Raw genomic sequence first — 15,529 nt, forward strand, 5'->3', positions numbered from 1 at the left:
GGTCCGCTGGACTGGGCCATTTGAGATTAAGGAGCGTAAAGGAGAGGCCACTTACCTAGTGGACCTCAAGACCCCTAGGCACCCCCTAAGGGTCCTCCATCACAACAGGCTCAAACCTCACTTTGAGAGGTCTGAGATCAGTCTGCTGCTGGTCACGGATGAGGGCATGGAAGAGGAGAGTGAACCTCTCCCTGACCTCCGTTCTGCCAAAGAAGGTGATGGGTCAGTGGAGGGTATCATTCTCTCTGCCTGCCAGACTCTAAATCAGACAGGAGACTGCTATGAGCTGTTTGAGCAGTTCTCTTCCCTGTTCTCCCTTACTCCTGGACTGCCCCACTTATGTGTCCATTAAATTGACACAGGTGACAGTCCCCCTGTGAAGAACAAAATTTACAGGTTGTCGGATAAGGTGAAGGCCAGCATCAAGGAGGAGGTCTCCAAGAAGTTGACTTTAGGGGTTATTGAGAAATCCAGTAGTCCCTGGGCCAGCCCTGTGGTGCTGGTTCCTAAGACTGCTGCCCCCGGTGCGAAGCCAGAACTCCAGTTCTGCGTGGACTACAATGGTCTCAACACAGTCACACTGACTGACGCTCACCCCATCCCCGAGCTGATGAGCTCTTTGACCGGCTAGGCGCTGCCAAGTTCCTGAGTACGTTTGATCTTACATCAGGGTACTGGCAGATCGCCCTGACTGAGGAGGCTAAAGAGAGATCTGCATTTTCCACACCTGATGGCCATTACCAGTTCCGGGTGATGCCCTTTGGGTTGAATAATGCCCCCACAACCTTCCAAGGGTTGGTTAACTGGGTCCTAGGTAGCAAGCATGCCTACAGCGCAGCCAACCTAGACGACATAGCTGTCTACAGTTCCAGCTGGGAGGAACACATGCTCCACCTCAAGGAGGTGCTTCAGGCTCTGCAACAGGCAGGCCTGACCATCAAGTCTAGTAAGTGCCAGATTGGGCAGGGTTCTGTGATGAACTTGGGACACCTAGTAGGTGGTGGCAAAGTGCAGCCACTCCAGGCCAAGATTGAAACTATCAAGGCCTAGCAACCACCTGGAACTCAGTCTGAGGTAACAGCCTTTTTAGTCCTCACTGGATACTACCATAGGTTTGTCAAGGGCCATGGAACCATTGTGTCACCCTTGACAGAACTAATTTCCAAAAAGCAACCTAGGTTGGTGAATTGGAAGGAGGCTTGTCAGAAAGCCTTTGATTCCCTGAAGGAAGCCATGTGCACGGCCCCCGTGCTCAAGGCCCCTGACTACTCCCAGGAATTTATTGTGAAGACAGATGCTTCAGAGCATGGCATAGGGTCTGTTCTAGCACAGCTAAATGTGGAGGGCTTAGAAGAACCAGTAGCCTTTATTAGCAGAAGGCTATTTCCACGGGAACAGAGGTGGAGTGCTATTGAGAGAGAAGCATTTGGTTTGGGCACTGAAGAAGCTGAGACCATACATGTTTGTGACTCACTTCCGGGTTCAGACAGACCACAGGCCCCTCAGATGGCTCATGCAGATGAGGGCTGAGAATCCACGCCAACGCTGATGGTCTCTCCAGAGACTACTGCCTTAGCGATGAGAGCTCCCAGGAGGTTGGGTAGCTCTCCCCACTTTCAGCTGGGGACACACATGTTAGACCTGACAGCCTTTGGGTGGTCACCCGTAACTTTTTGCCTGCGTCCCTCCACTTGTTGGACACTGTTTTGCTGATTTTTAGACTCTGCACACTTTAACACTGCTAACCAGTGCTAAAGTGCATATGCTCTTTCCCTTTAAACATGGTAACATTGGATCATACCCAATTGGACTATTTAATTTACTAATAAGTCCCTAGTAGATTGCACTATATGTGACCAGGGCCTGTAGATTAAATGCCACTAGTGGGCCTGCAGCACTGATTGTGCCCCCTACTTAAGTAGCCCCTTAACCTTGTCTCAGGCCTGCCATTGCAAGGCCTGTGTGTTCAGTTTCACTGCCAATTCGACTTGGCATTTAAAAGTACTTGCCAAGCCTAAAACTCCCCTTTTTCTACATATAAGACACCCCTAAAGTATGCCCTAGGTAACCCATAGGGCTGGGTGCTGTGTAGGCAAAAGGCAGGACATGTACCTATGTAGTTTACATGCCCTGGTAGTGTAAAACTCCTAAATTAGTTTTTACACTGCTGTTGTCAGGAATCCCCAAGGTGCCTCCTGCGTTATCTGTCAGCATCCCCAGGGATTAGGGTTAAATCATATCTCTGTTCTTGGCTAAACCTTCATGTTTCTAAGTAAACATAATGTGCTATGTTACACAATTGGTTTTATCAATGCTTGTTTTACCAATGCTTATTTGCTAATGTAAGCAGGTGTAGACATGTGCTTCTAATTGGGTGTGGTGTAGACATGTGCTTCTAATTGGGCGTGGTGACTCATCCACATGTGGAAACTCAACTGCTTTCCCGATTGGCTATAAATAGCATAGTGAAGCATGCCTCCCTGCTTGGCTTTGTTTTGCTTCCTGATCTCAGCATCTGAATTGGCAGTCCAGCCCCTGCTGTCATCCTCTTATTCAGGACTTTTGAGGCAATTATTTTCTTTGTTCCTGTTCTTTGAGCGCCGCGCTTTCCTAGAACAGCTGGTGTATTTCAGATCTCGTATTTTGTCAGAGTGCTTATTTTGAAGAGACAAATGCATTTCTGAACATTCTACATTATTATTGTAGTTACTTGCCTAAATGAGCTTCAGGAAATCTGCTTGAGCTCAAGTACTACAAAAAAGTGACAGTGCAATTTTAAAAGAGCATTTACGTGACTTTTCTTTCTCTAATAGCATAACTCTTGGGTTTAAATTGTAACATTCATGCCTGTGTTTCAGGTTTGAGGAATTTGCTTTTGAAGGTTTTTTCACACACACAGTGAAACCAAACCAAACTGTGCCACCCTAACTGTTTAAACACAGAGTGGACATTTGTATTTCTTGTATTGTTTTTGTTCCTTTTAGTTTAACCCTATGCATGCAGGAAAGTTATATGTGATATATTTAATGCCCTTGTTTGTCTCTCTTGTGCATGATAAGTGCAACCACAGTTCTAATTGTAGTGTGCAACAGTGAATCTCTGTGAAGCCAGCCCTAGTGTCGCAGTACTTATTGTTATGGTACTCAGTTTGGGTTTTTTGTAATGCAGTGTTAGTAATTATGCCAACAGTTATTATTATCCAAGAAAAGTGCTGAAGCATCCCGGTGTTCTTCTACCGCTCCTGTGCCCATATCAGAAAGAGAGATTCAGTTTCAAGGAAGTTGAGTGCACTAACTCTACTATCACTCTGTCAACAATGATCTGCCCCCCGAAGATACAGGGTGCCTGGCTTGACCGGCAAGACATGGCAGTGTTTTGTCTCTTTCTCTTCCACTCCCCCTTTCCTTCTGGGACACCTTCTGGGGTTTCTGTGTCCACCAGGAAGTGCTGAGAGGTCTTCCAGGAGGTCGGGGTCATACCATCGCCCCTGCAGACATCCTGCTTTTCAGGTGAGTGGCCCATCTCGACAGCTGTGAGGCCTGCTTCCTTTCTTAGGCTAACATTGGGGCTGACCTCATACATTGTTTGAGTGGTAGCTGCTGATCTGAAAGGAGTAGGAAGGTCATATTTAGTATGACCAGAATGGTGATATAAAATCCTGCTGACTAATGAAGTTGGATTTAATATTACTATTTTAGCAATGCCACTTTTAGAAAGTGAGCATTTCCCTGCACTTAAATCTTTCTGTGCCTTACAATCCATGTCTGGCTGGGTTTAGTTGACAGCTCCTTGTGCATTCACTCAGACACACCCCAAACACAGGATACTCAGCCTCACTTGCATACATCTGCATTTTGAATGGGTCTTCTTGGACTAGGAGGGTGGAGGGCCTGCACTCACACAAAGGACTGCCACACCCCCTACTGGGACCCTGGCAGACAGGATTGAACGAAAAGGGGACCTGGTGCACTTCTAACCCACTCTTTGAAGTCTCCCCACTTCAAAGGCACATATGGGTATATAAACAGGGCCTCTGCCCCTTCCAACTCAGACACTTCCTGGAGAAGAAACTTGTAACCAGAACCTGCGTCCTGCCAAGAAGAACTGCCTGGCTGCCCAAAGGACTCACCTGACTGCTTTCTGTGAAGGACTGCTGCCTTGCTGTTGCCCTGCTGCCTTGCTGCTCTCCGACTGTGGTGAAGAAGCGCTCTCCAAGGGCCACAGGGATAGAGCTTGCCTCCTGTTCCCTGAAGTTTCAGGACCAAAAAGACTTCGGGCCAGATGTAGCAAAGGTTTTTACCCATTCTGTGTCTATGGGAAAAAGTGTTCGTACATATGGCCCTTCATCTCTTCAAGAAGGACTTCTTGTGCAGCGAAATCCGACGCACAGCCTGCCAGAAACGATGCACAGCCTGCACCGCAGTGAAAATTTCACCGCACGCCCAACCGGAATGACGCAGCCCGACTTTGCAACAAGAAGATCGACGCAGCACCAGCGTAGCACCAGAAATTCAATGCAACACCCACCGGATCGACGCAGGTCCTGTGACTTTATCCTGCCAGCATAGGAAATCCATGCACCGTCCCGCTGCTAAAGAGACCAAACACCTAGAAATAACCAGGCACATAAGAATAATGGAGCATTCATTGGTCTTCATTGAGAACCAGGATACCAGAAAAGGCACTGACTGCCAAGGAGAGACCCCTGGCCAACATTTCATATTCATAGCAGTGACCCTGAGATGTGGGTTGGCGGACTTCTGATTGGGCCTGAGGAAGGTCCAAGAAGCCAGATCCACTGGTAAAGAAGCCAGATGCACTGGAATGCAAGCTGTTCGACCCAGGCACACTCTCCTTCTCCTCAGTATTGTGGCTATCTACACGTACATGACCTGAGCACACACAAGAGCAAATATCACAAACTGCAATCATGTTAATTGGACCAGGACAGAGTCCCAGTGATCCTCTCAGTGTCTCATGCCCAAGCATACCCCATCAACAGCGGTGATGTATCCACAAACCACTGAATGCCAGCAGGCACTGCCTATATCATGGAACACAATGGATAGAAAGCTTCTGTGAAAAAGAGGTAAACACTGCCAAGGGAAGAATCCACCGCTTCTAGGGCTAAAGATTCTCAACTATAAAATATTCAACCCATCCTCCCTGCTGACATTATATATTCAACCCCCAAAGATGGCTAAAAGGCTAACTTGCACTTACCATAGATACCTAACCCATAGAAGCAGCTTGGGCTGCCTTCCAGCCTTCAGGAGGAGACTTATCCAACTGTCAAGTAATAATTAGGTACAGAATTGTGTTCTGTCTGAGTAGTAAAGTGTTTTTTCCTTCATAAGCCAAAGAACTGTCTGGATATGTGTTTATTGATTACTATTGTATGGTGGACCGATGAGTTCTGAGTCTTTAACCCCAAACCCCTTACCTGAGTGAGCCTTGGACCGCTTGACTCTATCCCTTATACTGAGGTTGAAATGCTCAGGTAAACAGGTGTACGTGGACGTAAGGTTTATGTACTATATTAAGGGTAAGCATCAGGACACTTGTGGTACAAGGATCTGATAGTCACAACCTGAAACCAGTAACCACTGACTGCCCTTGGACTCCTGAAAATGTTCCTCCACTGTTGTAAATTTGCATTTGGTCAGATACCAGATCGGATGACACGTTAAGGATCATGGGGAAGATGTTGTCCTTTAATGAAAAGTTTGGACTTCTATTTCCATGTACATGTCATGGGACCACACACTGGTTTCTATATCCAGGGACAGTGTCATTTGTCCAGGCAGACTCAAATGCTAATATTCGGCCTCACAGTGGCCACGCACGTCACCTGTCCAGTACAGATAACATGGTCCTTCCCTCAGTCACTCCCCAAGTTGCCCAGCAACTATTGGGATTTGCAAAACGTAAAGATGCCTTTTAAAGCAAACATTACACTTATTGTATTTGCTGAGAGATACGGACTTGAGACTCACTGATTACCTGAAATCCTGCATTCTAAATCCACAGTAAACCATAGATACCCTTATAATATTTGTGTACGTGCAATGTGGCATACTTCCTTTTGACATTACACTCAGTTACTGTTTAAGAAAAGTCTCAGTCAAGAATGCAATCCCTAATTGTAGACATCCTTGAAAACGCAAGACAATCAGTTGCAGGATACTGGAGAAATGACATGACCTTACCCACTACACAACACTAGCTGAGAATGACAAGGTCACCAATAATTGGCAACCTAAAATCCTGTGCTGCAGGGAGCAGGGTCGGATCTCTTCAGCAACACAACATCTAGTTCCATTTCAGAGACAGGGAAGGAAAAAACCTACTGACAATCCCTTATTGTATTTTTGACAAGATAACACCAGGAATCACTGGCCATTCCACAGCCTGAGCTAGAAAAGTGCCCAGCTACACATATCAAGCAACCCAATATTCTGTGATGGAAGAGGAAATGTGAGGCACTCTAAAGTGATCTCACAATAAATTGGTGACAAACAAAACTTTTAAAAACTGCTAATCACTTTATACAGTGCCCATCTAACTGTAACTGCTCATACTGTGCTGGAAATCAAAGATCAGATATCCCCACCATCACTGGTAATCCTGTTAGACAAATGAAGGCCCGGCATATGTAATGCACACCCAATGTTGATCCACAAAAGGTTCATCAGAACACATCATGACATTCACACCTTAATTAACTTCCCATTACAGATAAGGTCTGCACTCACCGTTGTTGGTGGAGTTGCAGTAAGAACCTGCTGGACAGGCCTCGCAGGACGTTCCTCCCTCCTTGGACTGGAAGGTCCCTCCTTCACAGGGTTTGGGAGAAGAGGAGCCAGGTGGACAGTAAAATCCCACTGGACAACGAAAGGTTACCGGACTGGCAGACGTCTGGCCAGGTGGGCAGAAGAATCCAGCAGAGCATAGACCCTGAGGAGCAGATTGTCCTGATTCTGCAAAATATACACACCAAAAGGACACCACTTTTCAGTAAACACAGAATGCCTTAGATCTGATTCTAAAGAGTATCCCACTTCAGCCAAAGGTGTTGTTCGTTTTCATAAACATATTTAATTTTAATTTCACTCATTTCTCTCAACCTCTAGATTTTTCTACACTTCTTTTCACTTTCCTAACACTTATTCATTTGATGCATCATTTTCCTATACTCTTTGCTGCATATATCTCTGCCCCTCTACCTTTCCTTTCTTTCCACCTCGTTCCCGCATATTGTGACCATTTGTTTCCTACTACCTGTTTCCAACCCTAGCTATATCCTTACTTTCTAGCGCACCCGTTCTTCTTTCCATCCGTTTCCCACTGTTCCTTACTTCTTTCCTTCCTATCTTTATAACTTCTCCTTCACCTCTCCTTCTTTCAAATGTTCTGCTCCTTCCAATTATTATTTGCATGGAGACCAAACTCTGCCCCTTGCAGCGCCCGAGTTATGCGAAAAAGGTGAATTGTAGTGGTGCATTAACTCTGGCAAAAACATGCAGATGGAAACTTACAGTAGCGCAGAGATTCTTCTTTCAGAGACTACAAAATCTATACAACCCCCCGCCTCTGCTTCTCCACTTGCCTCTCATATTATTTGAGATTCCTGACATTAATTTTCCAGCTCTGCCCCCTCTTTTCTGAACTTTACTTTCACTTGTCCCCATTCTTCCTCCCTTAAGTGTTTTCAGTTCCACTCACCCAGCAGACTTTTGGTACGTGTTTTGCATATTGTACGCACTTCTCATGTCTTACCCCTTGCTTCCCGTTTGCATCCTTTAACCCACTTACCACAGACCAGCCAAACCTGGAGCATTTACCATCACAGAAGTATCCGCCTGGACAAGGCAGGCAATCCTGGCCATTCCGGTTCCCACCGTGGGGGCTGTAGGTGCCAGCTTTGCAGGGTATAGGGACTTCTGCTCCCTTTGGGCAAAAGTGACCTGGAGGGCAGAACATCTGGTCTGGTCGCGTGGACTGAAGGTCGCAAAAGTAACCTGCTTGGCAATCACCTGAGATAACACATACACACCAAAAAGGCAAGGAGTGAGAGAAGGGTGAGAATATCAATTCTCCAAAGCAGAGTGAAAAGTAAACACACATTTCAGGAAGGCATCAGGATCAGAAAAGGCAGCATTCTAAAAGACATGAAAAAGGGACACAGTCACAAACATAGGCCTAACACAAAATATCTGAGCAAGTCATAGGAAAGACTCTTGGTTTACTTTCATTGGTTGAATTAACGTTAACAAATAAGGGTACACAGAGATGAACAGGTGCTGGCAAACTATCACTTCCATCTCGTCTGCCCAATAGGAGCAATTCTGGGCCACACAAAGACATGTTGTAGCATCACTGCTCTTTCATTTTGACAGGATATGGGGGTGACACCACAATATAACACATCTCCCTTCTTGCAGAAGACAACATAGAAGAAGAGAGGCACTTCAACAATATATCAACAAAGGACTCTTTACTCCACACCAGATGTCTCCAACCAGTGGATCCCAAGCTACCAGTAGCTCACAGACACCTCCAGTGTAGCTGGCAGCCTTGAGTTTGAGAGAGCATAGCTTATATAATCTATATTAACATGAAATGATCATGAACTAATGTGTAATAATGCCGCATAGAAAATGCATTAATGTATTTTACAAAACGTGCGTTTGAAATGTGCCCACGGGGAGTGGCCGCCAATATATACAGGGACTAATGAAACTGACTAATAATTATGAAATGTTTATTAAAAATTGTGATTGTGCATTAATATTGAAAATCTATATGCTAAAGTTTTGCTAATGAATCATTAGGCTTTAGTTAGCATGAGCCGAGGTCTAGCTGCATGACTCTCATATTAAATGTGTTTTTCTAACGTGCAGTGTGCTGACTTGCTGAAGGACATGCTTATAGAAACATTTTAGCTGAATGCAACACTGTAGACCAATAGCAGGTACAAGGTCGCCTGAACCGGTACAGACAATAGAGCCACTGACCAAAGATGTGCAAAAGACCACGAGACTATGAAATCATTCCACCTGCTGAAGACGTCAATCACTAAAATACGCAAGAACTGTTTTGGGGTGACAAATTCGATGAGCTAATGTAAAGACAATTGGTTAAAGATAGTGGGGAGCAACCCCTTGTCCAACCAAATTTTTGGGGAATGGACAACGAAAAGGGGATTAAAAACCCCTGACACCAGGAAGTAAATTAGAACTAGAGAGACTAGAGGACAGGAGGGATAGGAGAGGGTTAGGGGAGAGGCTGATGCAATTTGCTATGACCCAGACACTTTGTCACTCTGCATAGAGACTTTGCTGTTTGGTTCTTAAAACCATTCTTGCCTTATAAATTGCCCGTTTGCATTTTACCTCCTTATGAGGGAAGTGCCCCTTTTACCCGATTGCTGAATTCCTGGCTTATGGCGAATCAACTGATGTCCTGAGGACGAAGACCGAACCTGAGTGCTGACCCAAATACGGAGGGTAACTATATGACAATGAAATTGTGATTGTCTGTTTGCTTTTCCGTTCTAGGTACCAACTGCTTCTTTTGACAGAGACCATAGCTAGATGTTTTCTAAATTGGTGTTACTAAATTGTTTTGCATGAAGCCCAACATGCCAGTGCTGATTTAAGGTTAGGAGAGGGATTCACTAAACTGACGCAAATAGACAAATGACTGGATCGATGCTTTGTTGAATAACATTATGATGAAACTCTGCTAAAATATCCTATGCTGATGTTGTGTTAAATTCTAATGTTTGTGATTCTTGCTTTGATTAAATGTTATCAGAGTTGCCATATTGTGACTATGCAAATGTGTTTCTTGGTTGTGAGAGTAATAAACGTGCTAGTAGAATTGTAATCAATAGGGAATAAACTTCACAAAATCATATTAAACTGGTGTGGTTATTCATGACTGAAAGGACATGGTGGTCTTTCAAGTTCATTAATTGACTTTGAATAATTTGAATTGTCGTATTACTGTGAACTTTGATGACATTATTGACATATTGGCTGACATGTTGATTAGCTATCTCGTCCTAAGGTGTCTTCAATCAGGGTCAAAAGATTCATTGGTCTAAAACGAGTCCCAAAGTGAGTAAATTGGTCATAAGGGGACGCGTTAACAAGTTCATTGCTAAATAAGCACAGGATCCCTTTTTACTTTTAAACTTAAGGGAAGGCAGTGTTTATTTAACATTATTATCATCAGACTTAGTGGCATAACAAAGTCCCCCTCAGCTCCTGCGGTGCGGGGGAGGGGACCCCAAGCTCTAGGGGCACCCTCAACACAGTACCTTGGCCTGACAACTCTTGAGTGAGTCTTGAGAGGGGGCCTCCATGTACTGTGGAGTGAGGGGCCCACTCAAGTTTTGCTATGCCACTGATCAGGCTGCCCACAGCAGGGCCTGATAATGAGCCGTGCTGGAGTTAGATTTATAACACAGTGTCTGGCATAGAGGTGAAGAACTGAAGCACTGAGGTATGCTTTTAAATCAGAGAAAATTAAAATGAAGAGTTAACTTATTCATTAGGTTAACTCCTCATTTTAATTTTCTCCCATTTTAAAGTGTCTCATTTACAAACAGCAGGCATCTTGCTCCAAGTGGCCTGTAGACACTGTTACATATTTGTAACAGAAAAATGGCATTTTTTTTAATGGGAGGAATCTAGGCCCTGATTTAGGAGGGTCTCATGCCTTCTTGCACCACATTAGTGTAATTCTTTTTACGCTAATGTGCCCAAATAAGGCCAAAATCGCCACACCAGATTCACAAAGAGGTGCAATGAATGCACTGTGCCACTTTGTAACCCCTTGCACCACATTATGCCTGCATCAGGAATAATGTATGCAAGCAGTGCATTCCCCCATTAGGGGGGAGGCAAATAAATTGTGCAATGAAAACTAAAAGATTTTTTTGCGCCCTTTTTTGCAGCATTTTTAACACCTGCTCAGAGCAGGTGTTAAAAGGAAGCCCACCATCATTTATAATGGACCTCAATGTACTATGCAAGATTAGGGTCAACATTTTTTACAGTAATCCTGCAAAGCACCAAGCTAGCGTCAACATTTTTTACGCCAGTTCCCTAACTACGGCCATGTGTGCCGTACCTTTAATAGGGCGCACACATGGTGGGGTTAGGGGAGTGCTAAGGGGTGCAAGAAAAGAGACGCTGCATTGGATGCAGCGTCACTTTTCTTAAATCTGCCCCTTAAAGTGAAGAAAAATATTCCTATTTATGCTTTTCTCCACTCTCAATTAAGCCAATTATATCTTGAATTTTATGGAGCATGTTTCTTTACTTTAATTCCGCCCATTTAAACAAGTAGCTGCATTTTTCTGTTGTAAATATGCCACTGTGTCAACAAGTCACTGTGTGCAAGGTGCCTCCTGTTTGTAAAGACGACATTGAGATGAGAGAACATTTAAATGATGACTTTTAGGGAATTCCCATAAACATAACGTTAACTCTTCAGTTTAATTTCACCCTTTTCAAAGTTTATCATTGACAGGCATCTTGATTCCAGTGGCTGTTAGACACTGTGGCATATTTATGACAACAAATGCACCCATCTTTAATGTGGGAGCAATTTAAAAAGCAGAAAAATGTTACATATTATGGACATTTTTGCAGGCCATTTTTTAAACTTTACATTTCTCCTATCTAAAAGAATGGCTGTATGTTTGTGTTGCACATGTGACGGTATCTCATATGACAAAAGGCATATTCTGTGCCATAAGCACATCCGATGCAGGCTCTCATTCACCCATACACATATATCCCATTCATAAGAACACATGTAAGTACATCCCCAAAGATCACGCTCATACAGACACACATTGCAGCCCTGTCAAAGTGCCCTTAGTCAGAGTATTATGCTCAAACTATAGTCTCTGGCTCAGTGAACATTAGGCCTAAAGTCAATGAAGCTCGGCATTGGGGTGGCTGGAAACACTGCACGGGCGGCTTGGCCATCAGCAGATCATAATATTTTTTACTCATCAAAAGTAGCCTGCACTAGAGAAAGGGTTGGAAACCCCTGTTCCACCCATATTAATATTTGCAACACAATATGGGAAATACCCATACCAATGACAAGTTACTACTACTACTACCCAACTCTTTAGTGCACATAGCTAAGGTAAAGCAAATTCTGTACAGCATGAAAGAAATATTTTTTTTTTAAATGTAATAAAAAATAAGCATGATGGTGTGGCTACTTGGCTGTGTCATTTTGCTTTAAACATGAATGCATGCCTACAAAATGAAGCAGCTGAGAATGCACAAGAGTGTGATTTAAGATCTCTCATCTGATAGATCTTTTTTAGTTGACTGAGATATCAAGAGAATCTACAATATTAAACAATGTAAATTTCTGTGAATCCCATTTGGTCCCCCAATCAGAGCCACAATTGGAAATTGAAGTTAAGTAATGTATTTCCAACCGATAATCAGTCCAAAATTCATGCCTGTCATGAAAATGTGAGAAAGGTAAGGAATTACAGCTGGCAAGCTGAAATATCGCAATCGATTCAGTCTCATCAAATTAAGATATAAAGAGATAACAACCACAGCACTACTCAAGCTAAGAATTAGAAATAGGTGTTCCATAAAGAAACCCTTGCTCTCTCCTCAACATGAAATGATTCTAAAATCATCTAGTCAGAGCCCTAACTCAGAAATAAGGATGATTGAAATGAAATCTTAGAGAAATTCAGAAATGCGAGAGGTTGTCAGCATAATGAAGGCTTCAGTAGAAGTCCTCCTGAAAAGGGAATAAGTGTTTAGCATGAAGCTTCACATTTGCAAGAATAATGGAAACAGAGACATCTGTACCTCTAGAAGTAAAGGGAATCTGTCTTAACTCCTAACAAAATTAATTAAAACAAACAAAACCGATGTTATCTCTTTTCTCTCCTTCAAGAACCAATCCGCTCTTGGTCAAATGTTTTAATTCGCAACATCACCTGAATTTCTCATCCCACAGAACTCAGAAGTGTACTGCAACCTTAAAAATGCTTTTTCTGGTAGGCGATGAATAGGTGATTTCAGCTTCAAAATAGAATTTCACATCTCTTGCCAAGATTTCTCTTTTCAGGCCTCACTATCAGCAAACTTATACATAGAACAATACTCCCTTTCTCTAGCTAGTGAAGACCTGAAACACACCTGTAGAGAAAGAACACACTATCCAAGCAAAATACATTTTAAAATTAAGATCTTTAGTCAATCTAACTTTAACCAACATTGAATATGCATTTCAAGCACATGATTGTAGATGCACACACATATACCTGTAAAATAAATGCTGATCATGAGTTAAGAAATACATATTTACTTCTACAAATACAACTTATTGTGTGAATATGAAATGTAAATAATGAATACATGCAGGCATTTAGAATGAACATTAGTGTGCACGTTTATAAATCATAAGTCTTTCAGTGATTGCATTTTATTAATTCATTTAAATATTCATCCAAGTTAATAATATTAAGACACACGGTAAATATAATGTCAGATGGAAATGTTTATTTTGTGCAATGATGATGTGTGAAGGTTGGAGTCTAAATTGCCCTGCTCCACAGCCCATCAGCCATGTCAATGTATGTTTTTAAGGTTAATAGGGTCCTGTAGCAATGTGTAGCAAAGAAAGAAGCATGGAGGAGAGCACAAGGAGAGGGCACAGAAGCATGCATGGACGAACAAGAGCAACATAGGTGGTGGGCTCACAGAAGAGCACAGGCGAGTAAAGGCGACATAAGCGCAGGTGGTGAAGTTTCAATTGTTGATGGGATCCAGTAGCATGTCAGGGAGATCAGCATAGAGGAGATCCTGGGGCACAGAACCATGCACAGATGAACGCAAAAAACATGAGAGATGGCAATGACGTATACGGGCCAGAGAGGGCTGCATGAGCACAAGTGTGGCACAGAAGCATACAGGAGAGGGAGCGGCAGGACACAGTAACTCATGGGTGAGAATTGGGATGGGGACAAAAGCATACAGTTAATGGAAAATAACATGGAGCAGGGCAAAGAGAGATGAAGTACATGAGGGAAACAGCTCGCAAACACATGCACTCTCATGAAGTGCTTCAGCAAAAACAAATGTACCTCCCAAAATGCAAGCAGTGGAAGGAAGCAAATACTTAGACCATGGTCCAGGGGAAGACCAAACAGAAGTGAAGCTTCCATGAACTGATAAATGAGAAGCATGCAAATGAGAGTGATGATGAAGTCAGCCAATGGTAAGCAATGGACACGCTCTAAGTCCAATGTAAGCTAGCAAAATGTCTTGCAAGCGAATGCGCATGCAATGTCTAAGGTGAGACCTAAAACATATCTGCCTTTCACATGAAACCATTAATGGAATTCAAATTGAGGCCCACAGTAAATTGTACACAATCCACAAAAGAACACTTCACTTACTAAAATTTTAAAACTGAGAGAAAATAAACCACAGGCGTTGGCCCTTTTGCCCATATTTCAGACAGGCACATGCAAGCAAACTATATACTATAAGTTATATTTGTGCTGTGTATTGCTGAAGGACGATCTAAAAGAGGGAGTGTTGAGAGCGGACTAGGCAGAAAATTTGGGTAGAGGCATAGGGGCCATGTAGATATTGGTTGTGTGTGTGCATACAGGTGCGAATATGGAACTTTGTGTAATTGTAGTGCTGGGTGTGTGGGTCATAAATGTGTTACTATCATGGCGCAACAAACGGCAACTGCAGCAGGAAGCAGGGGTACCAAGCCAACCAGGGCTAGTTTCTATTATAGCCTTAGAATCCGCCGTAGCGGGCTCTACCGGCTATTAAAGGCCCGCTCCCCGCGTTAAATGCCCGAGCCGAAGGCGAGGGCATTTAACAAGGGAGAGGGACTTTAATAGCCCGTAGAGCCCGCTACGGCGGGTTCTAAGGCTATTAGAACATTCTGCCACACAGGGCAGAATGTTCTATTAAAAAAAAAAAAATTCACGGAGCCCGAGGGGATTAAGATCCCCTCGGGCTCCGTGAGGCTTTGTTCACAGCTGTTGCTGTGAACAAAGCGAACATTGGAATGTTGGCGCTGCGGGCTTTTACCGTCCTGTAAAAGCCCGCAGCACTCCATTGTTTTCAATGGAGCCCCCAGCATTCCAATGTTCTAATTTAGAATACAATTGACTGATATTGTCTTGAGAAGCCAGACCATGCCAGATTTATGGAAAGCCATGTTATGATGGCTGTTTATGATAATGTTCGAGTAGAGGCTTCACTCAGTACAAAAGCCTCACAGGCTCCAACACTCACTTCTAATGAATATCATACATATCAAATAACAACATACTCCACTGTCTGTTGAAATTGAGCCCCAGTGACACTCACTTACTAAAAACTTGTCCATGCGCATATTTATATTTGCAGATACCTCAGATCCAGTACTTCACATAGTGAGTTGGCTGCTCTGGCAACTGTGCTGCTCTTCGGAGTATAAAAGCTGTTTCTTTTAGGAA

The sequence above is a fragment of the Pleurodeles waltl genome, chromosome 3_1 (genome assembly GCF_031143425.1).
Source record: "Pleurodeles waltl isolate 20211129_DDA chromosome 3_1, aPleWal1.hap1.20221129, whole genome shotgun sequence".
NCBI classification, from domain to species: Eukaryota; Metazoa; Chordata; class Amphibia; order Caudata; family Salamandridae; genus Pleurodeles; species Pleurodeles waltl.